Source organism: Heterocephalus glaber, unplaced genomic scaffold, assembly GCF_053883595.1.
Source record: "Heterocephalus glaber isolate CG9 unplaced genomic scaffold, H.glaber_assembly_v1.0 deba00001600, whole genome shotgun sequence".
NCBI lineage: Eukaryota > Metazoa > Chordata > Mammalia > Rodentia > Bathyergidae > Heterocephalus > Heterocephalus glaber.
In genome coordinates this window covers 29,185,216-29,198,353 of record NW_028258372.1, presented here as the reverse complement: position 1 = coordinate 29,198,353, position 13,138 = coordinate 29,185,216, and positions in this window count along the sequence as shown.

Sequence of the window (13,138 nt, the reverse complement as noted above, 5' to 3'; positions counted from 1 at the left end):
TTAACCTATGTAAGTCCCTGTCCCTTGGCCCCTAAATAGGAACAACGAAAAATGTTTGTCTGGAGGGTAGTTCTTTCACTTATGATTGATTGTCTTTCTGAGGAAAATAAGATAAATCAATCCCTTTCTTGGCTTATATACTTTTCATGTTTCTTAACATTAATTATATTCTGTGTGCCAGTTTGAAAGAGTGATTCTTTGTAAAGGTAATTAACAGAGGAAATTGTTAAACAAGGCCTATATTTTACTTGCTTTTGTATTGTTGATTATTTTTAGTCTAGTGATGAAAAACTAAAGGGTTACATAATGAATGTGCATTATAAGCATCTAATTCTAGGTGATTTCAGCTACAGAGATTGATGTTAATAACTTATTCTAGAGATTAATTGTTTCAGGATAGATAGATGAATGATTTTAAAATCTCATTTTCCTAGTGCCATTTATGATTGAACTATATTCACATTAACTTTTGTTACTTCCTTGTAGATGTCATTCATTTATGAAAGTCTCAATAAGATGAGGCTGAATTATGTTCATCTGTTTAAAACTACTGTGATTTTTCAAATTTTACTTTGCTAGCCACACCCCAAAATTGTATTTAGGACAATATCCAATGCTTTGGGAAATGTTTTATTTTTGACATATAAACCACAAACCAGAACTATGTTCTTGTGATTTCTGAAGTCATTGATCTATATGAATGCCATCAAAGAGGCAGCTGGAAGCATAATTTTCTCTTTAACAAGGGAAACAATTGATTATTCAAATTATTTCCCAGCAGCATTCCTTTTTATTTCACTGGATTAAAAAATGACTGAATTTTTCATTTTAACATTAAATATTTATAATAGTTATAGGTAATAATGTTTTATAAACATTAGTAAATCCTTTATTGGATTTAACAATGTATTTTGCATTAAATAGAAATGTACAAGAAAATGACAACAACCCTGGCACTTGGCCATTTATTGAGTCAGTGTGAAAGGATGGAGACTTGATTATTAGCTATTTCTTGTACTAAAGCCATACCTTCTATTTATTAATAGTAATGATCAATAAATATTTGTTAAATTTAGTTGTTATAAAGGATAATCATATATTTTAATTATATAATTCTATATATCCACACATTTATAAAACATCAAAATCATTAAAATGATTAAGGTGTTATTAAATCTCTATCCATATATTTGAATTTTGAAGTAGATTCTGAGAATTACTATTTAATATGATGCTTAGTAGGAAATAATAGAATCGAAGGAAATGTTTAAATTAAAATTTTTAACAATGGTGATACTATTTCATTTGAAAGTTAGAGCTATAAAATTTATGAAAGCTTTAATTGTAAGTGAATCTGTAAAACAATGAAATGAACATCAATATAATACACATTTAAAATTGCATGACATAAACTGTTAAGAAAATTATAACATTCTTTTCTGGAAACTTCATTGTGCCATCCTGTGGGATTCTACTTTGTTGCTGTTTTGTCTTATTTTGTTTTGTTTTTCAAAGCAAGTTTTCACTATGTATTTCAGCGTGGCTTTGAACTCATTATGAAGCCCATAGTAGCCTCAAACTTGCAGCAACCCTTCTGCCTCTGTCTGCAGAGTGCTGGGACTACAAGCTTGCACCACCATGACAAGTTCAGGTTTCTAATTTGAATCATATAGCAAAGTAGAAAATCTGGTTTATCTTCAATATTATTGTTGCTATTGGCTCTCCAGAAATGTTAATACATTCACTGATTGATTTAGAATTACTTTATTAAGAACTTTTTTAGTGGCAACTATCAGAGGCCTCTATAGTAGGTTCTGATCTGCTAGGTGCTACAGTGCAAGGCTGCGAAAAAAACTAAAAGACAGAACTAAAGAGACAGAGAAACTGGGGAGCCAGACAACCAATGCTGGTGCAACCAGCAAGGCACTGGTCAGTTCAAGCCACTGATTTTTATTGCTAATCAACTGGGGTAGAGGCGAGCTACATGCTAAAGGAGAACTACCCACAAGGACATGTCATCGTGCATTACTATGGATACTAATACAAGCAAGACTTGTAAAGGACAAGACAAAACATTCTAGAATTAGGAACAGAATAGACAAATTACAACCTTGTCCTTCTAGTTAAGAAGGGTTTAATTGTGGAAACAGAAATTGGGAGCGAGTTATTCTGACCTGAGCACATAGGCTTTGGCCAGACTCACTTCTCAGAACAAGCTAATTGAGAGGTTAACTCTTTACAGCCTGCTCTGTTTTTAGCCTTCCTTGGGCATAATCAATAAGGTGGTCCCCTACAGGCAACTGTTTTCCAGGCTTCTAACTCCATATTCAACAAAATATCATGCTTAAATAAATAATCTCTATATAAGTTAGTTACTTCATGTGGTCCATAAACACTCCTTAGTGCTTATGTGTTAAACATTGAACATAAGGCTTATCTTCCACTAATATTCATTCTTTATTCGTTTTGTTTTAAACTTATTAAATAGTGGGGCTGGGGATTTAGCTCAGTGGTTTCACCGCCTGCTGTGCAAGCGCAAGGACCAGAGTTCGATCCCCAGTACCAAAAAAAAAAAAAAAAAAAAAATAGTTGAAATAGGTAATGTGAAATAGGAAGAAAAGGGGCAAAGGGGAAGGAAGTGGGAGGGGTAGGAGAAAGGAAAGAAAGGGATGGAATTAATATGAGAAAATGGAAAAATAGGAACAAAATCTTTGTAAATCTGTGGGAGGGATGGAAGGGTTGAAGGGAGGGCTGGGCAAGGGTGAAAAATAAGAACCAAGAGAGATTATGTAAAGGTACAAATTTCCAATGATGAATGTCATTATATTGTATACCTAAAATGTACCAATGATTAGAATGAATAATCGATAATGTAAAATAGGAAGAAAAGGTCCAAAGGGGTAGGGGTAGTGGGAGGGGCAGGGGAAAGGAAAGAAGGGAGAGGAAAAATGGTGAGAAAAGGAAAAAATGGAAATAAAGTCTTTGTAAATAGGGAAGGGTGGAGGGGGTGAAGGGAGGCTAAGAATGGGGAAAAAATAAGAACCAAGATGCATTATGTAAAGTTACAAGTTCCCAAAGAGAAATGTAAATGTGTTGTATACCTAAAATGTACCAATAAAATAATTTAAGAAAGAAAAGGGTAATAAATACTACAAACAACCCAGGAAAATAAATAAAACAAATAAATAAATAGTTGAATTAGAAGCATTGGAAAAGTATACTCATCAAATCTAATGTAACAAGATCTCCTGCACATAGGACACTTTTTCAGACTTTCCCTAAATAAGTTGAAATTTTGATTTCTTAACATATTGAATTCTCTTCATGTTGATAAACACATTCATCACTATATATTTCTTTCTGACTATTAAACAAACTACTTCTCTCACACAAAGACATTTCTGAAGAAAAAAAGAAGAAATGAAAGGAAAAAACACTATTTTACTAGTAATGATTTATATAAACCTATCATATATATTACATACATATATGCAAATATATGTCTGTGTGTTGCAACTTTTACAAAGAGATCAATGTGGAAAAGACAAATATGGGAACATTCACACATGAACACAGGACAAATTTAATTTTATAATTTAGTGAAAGATTATTTTTAAACTACAAATTACTGAATATCCATCATTATGTTTTGTGGGATTGTCATAGGTATTATGAGTTCTCCCAGTGAAAGCTCCAGTTATGAGACTTGTAAAAGCAGAAGACATGCAATTAGTACCTGCATGAAAAGTCAGAGGTCAAATTAAGAAATTCTTTTGTGCTTATTTTCCCTTATGAAGCCTATGTACAATTACGTAAAAACATTTAGAAATGGCTATAATTGTTTACTCAAGGAAAATATTGAATCAACTTGCTAGGAGATATGTTACCTGATTTTAACTATTATTATATGTGCTTTTATCATTGTCTTGAAATTATTTCATCACACAAACATTTTATCAATGTGGAATCAAAACTGTACATTATGCTGATGAAATAATTTTGAAGGTCAAATATAGGCATCTTCTTTCAAGATTAATTTATTTTCTGCCTTTTAAAATACTAATAAAAAATGCAATTGAATGAATCCTCAGAATATAATCGAGTAAAATGTATTCTTTTCCGTTTCAAATACACTATATTTTTGAGAAATATCAAAAGTTCCTATTTTTGAGGCATTAATATGTACCTATACACTGCATTGGAATTTTCAAATATTTTGCTATTTCAACATCTTTAATAGCAATATGAAGTTCATCAATACCTTAACAATATTAAAATAATTTCCTTATTTTGTGGTATATTATAAATATATTGTTTTAATATGCATTTCATTATAGGTTACCACTATATTAAATTATATTTACAACTTATTCATTGTATAAAATAAATTATTAAAAAAAAGAGCTTCGTTTAATAGTTCTATGTGACAATTAAATGGTTGGATGAGAAAATAATAAATTATGATAAATAAATTTTAAATTGAGATTTTTTTATCATGCTTGGTTTGAGTACCAAAAGTCCATTGAAAGTTAATTTGAAATTTATTATGCTTTATGACATCCACATGATTATTTTCTCTAATATTTGTAATTTACTTTTATTAAAAAATGAAATCAATTGTATAAATATTTTATATACTAAATAAGATCAAAATTTTCAGTTTGCTATATTTAAAAATCATTACACTAAATCACTAAAAATTGCTATATTTATCATCACTATATTTGATCTATTAAACATTTACTTACTATATATTAAAAATATTGAAGTTTTTTAAAATCAGAGTTTAATAAGTGAAGATATTTCAAATTTATCTGAAGAAGCTCTAGATTATCATAATGATATTTTATATTATATATTTTTGTGTTTCATTTCAATAATGTGTTTTAGTATATTTTCTATTTTAATCAGCCATCAATTATGATAATTAAGAATTTTGAGGATGATTATAATTTTATAGATATTTTTAAAAAGTTTATTGTATGATCAGAAAAGTAAAAAATTGTAAGTATGTATCTTAATGCATTTTTAAAAATTCAGTGTATCCAGCTAAACAATATGTAGACTAGAGCAAGAAACAGACTGTATTATGAACACACAAATGCCTTTCATACTGCCTAATGGGTATGATCTTTCATCTTTTAGGTTAATTGCAATTTAGTTTATAATGTATTATTTTTCACATGCTTGTAGATTCAATTCCCTGATGTTTACTTAAAATTAGTACATTTTGTGTTTCTAAGTAAGAACAGCTTTAATATCTCCTTTTCATACTATTTTCTGTTTTTATTTGTTTAGTTTAGGGGCTAAGATTTTCTAGTTTCACAGACTGAGTTGGGCAAGAGATTCTCTTTTATCCTCAAAGTGTTTCTATATGATTAACATTTATGTCTTTCAACTTCAGTCTAATTTGTCAGTGAAACACCATCCTGGATGTTTTCGTCACTTTTTCCTGTTTTATTGTGGGTCATTTTAAACACTACCTCTGTGTATACACAAGCATATTCAATATTGAGGCTAACTGAACTAAGGTTCATACATTAACCTGTATCAGAATCAGCTAAAGGATTTGCTAGGTTACAAAGCTCATGGGTGTTACAGGTAGTCCTCAAAGAACATGGGTTCAGGCAGAGAGTTTATTGTTATAAGTTCCCAAGTGCCACTGGAGTGCAACACCTTCGAGGAAGACCCTATACACAAAAGGTCAGGATAAATACCAATTCATCACCTGGCTGCTGCCACTATGAACCCAGGGGTAATCTTGCACTACATACGGCACATCTACATACGGTATTCTATCTTGTTACACAGATTATTTTGAAGCAAAGATATAACATCTTTTTAATTTAAAATGTGTTCATTTTAATTATCATACAAGGATTCTATATTCCTCATTATCTTGTTTCCTCATTTCTAGTTCATAGGTTATGTTTCCATTATTATGCCATTAGGCATGATTGGTTTTTGCATTTGTTTGTTTTTCATGTGTTCTTTATCAAATTGAGGTAATTGACCTCTATTTTCCACTTGCTGAGAGCTTTTATCATGAGTGGGTATCATACTTCCGCAAATTCTTTTGTTTTTAAGCATGTTAATATTGTAGATTTTTTTGACTTTTCAAATGGTAAATAAACTTTACACGTATATGGCTGATGTCTTAGTCATTTGATTGTTGTTAGGACTCAATACTCAACACCAACACACTAAAGGAGAATTTGGCTCACAAATTTTATAGGTTTCAGTTCATAGTCTTCTGATTCCAGAGCAAGTTTCATGAGGAAAGGGCCTGCTTCACAGTAAAGCTGTTCATGTCATGGTGGTCAGGGAGGGGGAGGGGGAGAGAGGGAGGGGGAGAGGGGGAGGGGAAGGGAGAGGGGGAGGGAGAAAGAGAGTAAAGAGAGAATCCTGAAGGGAATATTTACTCTTCCAGCTCATGCCCCTAGTGTCCTACCTCCTCCAACCAGACCCTACCTCTGAACAGTGAATAAGCTCAATGTTCCCATAATCCAATCGCCTTCCATATACATGAGGCTTGGAGGACCATTTTAGATCTATATTGTAAGAGTTGGATTTAGTAGGCTGATACCTTGTTGTAGAATTTGTTCCCTGAGGTTTTACTTTTTTTTTAGTAATATCGTTCTCTAGTGGTCATTTATTTACTTCTACAGGACTGTTTTTGCCTGGCTTTGGAATCTGAGGAATACTGGCCTTATAAAATGAGTAATACTGCTTTCTTCTATTTTTTGAACAAGATTTTATAACACTGATCCTAATTTTTTCTTCAAATGTTTGGTAGAATTTGTCATTAAAATGATCTTGGTCTGGAGATTTGTCTTTTGAGAATTTTTAAGTTATGAGTTCAGTTTCATTAATGGTCATATAGTTGTTGAGACAGTCTATTTCACTTGCTTGAATTTCACTAGTTGATTTTGAGGAATTGGTTAATTTCTTCTAAGTTGTTGAATTTGTGAATGTAAACTTGTTCATAGTTTCCCATTTAACTTTTTTAATGGCTGCAAGATCTGTATTAATATATTGGTGATATGTGTCTTCTCCATTTTTTAAAAATCTTGCTGGAAGTTTATAAGTTTTATTGATTTTTTTTTAAAGAATAATCTTTCAGTTTCATTGAATTTTTTCTTTTGTCTCGCTATTTTCAATTTTATTGATTTCTTCTCCTCATTACTTTCTACATTCTGCTAATTTTCAGTATATTTTTCTCTTTTCCTAATTCTTGAGATAGGAACTAAAGTTATTGATGTGAAACTTTTCCTAGTTTGCAATATAAACATTTAGTGATTAAATTAATTTGAAACTTGAAAATTATTAAAAGCATTAGACTAGTTATCAGTTTTTGTCTATAGCAATAGTTAGCAAATTTTTGGCAAATTGAGAAAGTAAATATTTTAGACTCAGGGTTTGTCTGAGTTGGGAGGCCAAAGTTGTATTTTTTCAGGTGAGATCCCCAAAGAGAAAAATGTGTATGGGGCAGATATCAGTAAAAGCAGGAACAACTCTTTATTTTACAACATAGCACTTATAGTGGTGAGACATATTGAGACAACATCTAGTTGTCCTTGCATAGCAGTGTGGTGCCGTGCACAGTTATATATGCTGATTCATTATTGTATAACAAGGCCCCATTGTGTGCCCACACTAAACAATGAGGTTATGTCCTCCAGTGTCCTCAGACACCTGGGGTTTGATGTATCTAACAGTGGCCCCTTACATCCCACTGCCAAAGATCAGGGGGTTACCACTTCTTGCAAGTGACGTACAAGGCTGTCCCTTGTGCCCATAGTCTGCAACAACAATATAGGAAACAACACATAACCACTAACCCCATTGCTACTGCAGCACTACTGTGAGCTGACCAGGGCCAAGTGAATCCCAGGGATTCTCACCACTGGGTTAGGGAATCTTGTTCCAAGGCCTGGATGGAAGACACCTCTATATCCATATCTCACAAGGCTTCTTATACTTGTGTCTGGTGCCGAAGAATGAAAACACAGCGTTCTACATGTGGGATGGGACAAGTGCCTCCCTGTGTTGTGATCAGCAAATCCAGGGCTATCTGATTTTGTAACACTACCTTTCTCATTTGGGACATTTTGTCCGTGAGCAAAAGCTGAGATTGGCACATGATATTTAGGGCTTGTGCCATATGTTGGGCTAGAGCTTCAACTTGGAGGGGTAGGTCTACAGTCCCCACCAGTGGGACCAGCATCGCCATAGGCTAGAACCACAAGGCCAGCCATTTAACTAGGTGCCATCCGTGATACACAGCATCCCAGTTGTGGGGTGTGTCTGTCCAAGTGGGTCTGATAGTGCCCTTAATATAGAGAAACCCTCAGGTTCAGTGCCCCATTCAGTGTGCACTATGTGGTACACATAGTACCAGAGACCCATAAGACATCTGCAATGGGCCAATCAGTGGGCACTGTACCTATGAGCTTATGGCCATCTCACCGGGCATTTGTGTTATTCATCCCTTAACATGGTGTTATGCAAGCTCAGTGGTATCCATCCAGCTGTGTGATTTCCCCAGTAACACACTGACCTGATCAATACATAGTGAGTCAGCATCCAATGACATTACCTGGTTCCCTGTCATTCACCCCTAGTCATTATATGTTATAGGGCCCAGTCCTTGTGGGGTGGTTGTACTCTTCCAGAGAAGCACCTCAGCAGTCTGGCTTTGCAGGTCCAGACCAATTCTATTGTCGCCAGTCTGTCCAATTGTACAGGGACACTGGTGTAATCTTCAATGGAAGGCCTTTGGCCACATCCCTCAGGCGTTCACTGCACACCCAGCAGTACGATTGCTGGTGCGCATGAGCAAATGTACGTGCCCAGGAGGTGACTCTGTTGGTTTGACTCATCCTGGCCAGAAGGATGGGGCATAAAAAGAAACTGTCATAGAGAGGTCTCACCCTTCAGGGAGAATACAGACCATCTGTTCATTCTGCAATAGGATGGTGGCTAGGATCATTTTACAATATCAGACCTGAGTCCCCGCTTCTAACCAAGGCAAAGGGGGTGGAGCCAGGTCTGTCATTCCCAGGGGAATAGGCCAAGCAGTCACAATGTCAATTCCCTTTAGAATGGCAGCCCTGGCATCAGGCAGGGAGCATACGGAGGCCTTTAGGGGCCACGTTGAAAGCCAGGGTGCACCTCTACAGCATGGGACAGTCCCTCCAGGCTCCAAAAGGAACACTCAGTCTCCCAGTAGCGGGTTTGGGGCCCACTCCCAATCCCATTGGTAACAGGTCTCTGGCTGCATAGGTCCAGCATGGGGAGGATCAAAGCCTCTTTCACCACCTTAGGACTTGCTCTGCCAGTCAAACGCAGACATGTCAGCTGTACTTTCAGAAGGTGATACAATGGGCTGTCACCAGTATGGCAGGGCTGGATATTGAGCATTTAAATAGCCCATGGTAAGGCCTGCATCCACCTAACAGACTTTGGAGCCAAATAGGCCAGCTCGGTTTTCAAGAGTCCATTATACCTCTCCATTGTACCAGCAGCTTGTGGCCAGTAGGCACATGGAAGTGCCAGGTGATGGCATTATCTCTAACCCACTGTTGCACCTGAGCCCCTGTAGAATGGGTTACCTGGTCAGATCCTAATACTAGCAGCATCCTGTATGCTTCAGTCAACCACTGTAATGCTTTAAAGGTATGGGCCTAGTCAGCACAGGGCACGAGGTAGGCAAAGCCTACACCCAAGGCAGTATCCACAGCAATCAGATCATATTTGTGTCCCTGTGAGAGAGGCAGGGGCCTGATATAATCTCCCTGCCATTGCTGTAGGGGTTGGAGTGCCTGTGGTATGGCACCCAATTCCTTGAACACTCTCCTTCTCCAAGGAGCCAGATAAGTGCATTTAGGGCACACCTTCACTCCCACTCTTGCCTCCGTACGAGTCAAATCCAAGTGCCATTACTGTGCTACACCTGGATCTTGTGGTGCCCTACATGGCCCACTTTCTTACAAAGCCAAGTTGCCACTGCTGAGGGTAGCCCTCATAGGACTGCTGCCCTTGTCAAGGAGTCTGCTAAATCATTCCATGGTGAAAGGAGTGGGCTATGTCCTGACACATGGTACCCCATATGTGTTATAGTTTGGCCAGTCTTGTGCTGCCCAGGTTGGTAACCAGAACTTCAGCCCTTAGAATGCAGCCCAACTATCTGTGCAAACATGTTCATCCTCATGCATGACAAGTAACCATACTGCCCACAGCTCTGCCCATTGGCTCAGCTTGCCTGTTCTGATTTCAAACGAGAGTGTTTCTGCAATGGGGTGGACAGTGATCACTATCCGTTGCAGGGTTGTGCCATGACTGGAGCCTTCAGTATAGCAGGCCTCAGCTGGGGATCCCTCCTTCACTTACACACAGGGATTAGGAGTCATAACCAGTAGTCCATCATCCTATACAATTTTTTGGCCCACATATGTCACGGGTCCCAGAACTGCTGCCAGCTTGGCCTCCAACAGGCTGGCCAAAAAAGAGGCTCTCTGCTATAGATACGTTCCCCATCATGCCAGCGTGGGGGCCTAGGCCACTCCTGTCCTGGGATGAGACAACCATGTAGATACCCAGTGCTCTATTGGGTATTTAGTTAGCACTTCCACAGTCTGCTGCCCCATGATTCCTGCACAGGCATATAGAGCAGCATATACCACTGCTAACTGCTTCCCAATCAGGGAATACCTGCTTTAAGCTCCTTTCCACAACTGTGACCAAAAGCCAATAGGGTGGTTCTGCTCGCTTTTGCTACAAACCCTGGCCAAACCCAACCTCATCTACATTCACAGTTAGGGTAGGGTCAATGACTCAAAGGGCCTATACTTGCACAACTGCCCTTTTTGAGTCCTGGAAAGCAGCTTTCACTGCATCAGTTCAGTCCCATGTTGCACCCTTTCATGTTATCTGCTATAGAGGGTTCAACAAGGTGGCTAGGTGTGGTATGAATGCCTACTAGAAACCTAGCAAGCCCATGTATGCTTGTAACTGGAATACAATTGTTGGTCTGGCTTTTGCCTGGATCTTATCAATAACTGCATTGGGAGTTACCTTTGTCTTACTTGACCAGATAACACCCAAGAATTTGACAGACAAGCCAGGTCCCTGGACCATGTCTTCATTGATGGCCCACCCCCAGGCCAGCAAAGCTTACTTCAGACTATGTGTGGCAGCTTCCCAATCTGCAAGGCAATCAGAGATTAACACAATATCATCAATATAATGGAACAAAGACACAGAGTGTGGCTTAGTCCAGGTGGCCAGATCCTGGGCCACTAGGCCATGACATAAAGTAGGGCTATGCAAATAGTCTTGTGGCAACACTTGAAAAGTCCATTTCCTGCCCTCCCAGGTGAAGGCAAACTATCAGGTATGATAGCGATGGGGAAGAACACATTGGCCAAGTCTACTATGTAATGGTATTGACCCACTGTCAGGGTGAGGCTATCCATCAAGTCTGTAATATTGGGTATCACCTTGTGGAACAGAGGAGTCACTTTGTTTACTTCCTGGTAGTCCACAGTCCCATCTGTCCAAGTCTCATCTGGTTCCACAGGGGCTAAACTGGTGAATTGAAAGGATTTTGTGCAGGGCATATCACCCCACTTCTTCCATTTTCAAAACTGTCTTTCCTATTTACTCATGACCCCCAGGCAGCTGGTACCATTTCACACACTCAACCCACATAGCCTGCTGGAGAGTCAATGGTGTATGGTGCACATGTCCTCAGATAATGTTTTTTAACCACTTGAATTCACAAACAGACTTCTCCCTGCATGGTATCCAACTGGGCACCAGTCAGTATATCCACTCTTAGTATATATGCTGCAAATGGGGAAACAGACATCTTATGGGGATGGGGCCAAACGCCTGATGCTCAAAGTTACCTTGGCCTTCCAGACTGGGATATAGTGACCTACATACCCTTCAATGCATTCAGTGGTTCCTGCAAAATGGCCTGGGTTGCCATGAATCAGTGTTGACTTAGCTCCAGTATCCACCAATGCCAGTACACACTGTACATTCTCTGGGAACCAACAAATAGCTGAATCCACATGTGGCCTCTGGTCTCCCAGGTCCCTATTCAAGGTAAACGCCCACCAGTGTCATCTCATCCTGCTTCACTGAGGCTGCCTTTACCTTTGGGCCCCTTGGCCAGTATTGCTGGTCAGGGCACAATTGCTTCCACAAAGAGAACACATCTAAGGGCTGCCCATCCAGGTTTTCTATGGCTAAGCCAGCTGCTATCAGGTCTGTTCAGATTTGGCATTGGCTTACCTTCAGTGGACCAAGCACCTGTTCTTCTGGGACTGGTCTTACTCAGCCCAAGGCCACTTACTTCTTCTCCTTTGGCAGCTGGGTCTCTCCCTACCCTGGAACTTTACCTCTATGTTGCTCAGATGTGCCCAGGTGTCTACCACATCATTAACTGGGTAATCTACAAAGGTGCCAGTAGGGATACCAGGATGCCAAATGCACCCGCTGGGCCACTGGCCAGGGTTAGATCTTTCATGTGTGCTGTGAGAAGTTCATCATCAGGGCTGTGATGGTGAGCAGCAAACATCATCTTTCACATACCCGTTTCCCGCATCACATCAATCAAGTCCCCATAGGTTGTCCATTTAGTGACTTGCTCTGGCAAGTCACCTGGGTTTGCCCAAACCAGATGGACTGCTACCATTAGCCAATTTATCATAATCTGCTTACCCACTCCTTGGCCTAGTCTCCGCACATCCTGGAAACTCAGTTCATGGAGGGAGTGCTGCCTATGCTTGATAATTGGGCCATTTCCCTTGTGTTTACTTCTGTGTTATCAGCGCCTTCAGCCCAGAGACGTTACAGTGATGTAGGCACTGTCTCACCCGCTCTTTGCCTCAGCTGTTTTGCCAGTTCCTATAGCTCCATATCTGAGTAGGTTGTATACATTGTTTGGCATGTAGACATGGGTGGACCTCCTGGTCTCTAGTCTTGGACCAAGGGCTCTTCTACCCTTTACTGGACAGTGGACCATGTCTGCAACATCAGAGGACTCTCCTGGTGATTGGGACTTATGCTCTGGGAGGAGGTAGAGCTTTCTGCACCCTTCACCAAGATGTCCACAGTAGCCAAACAT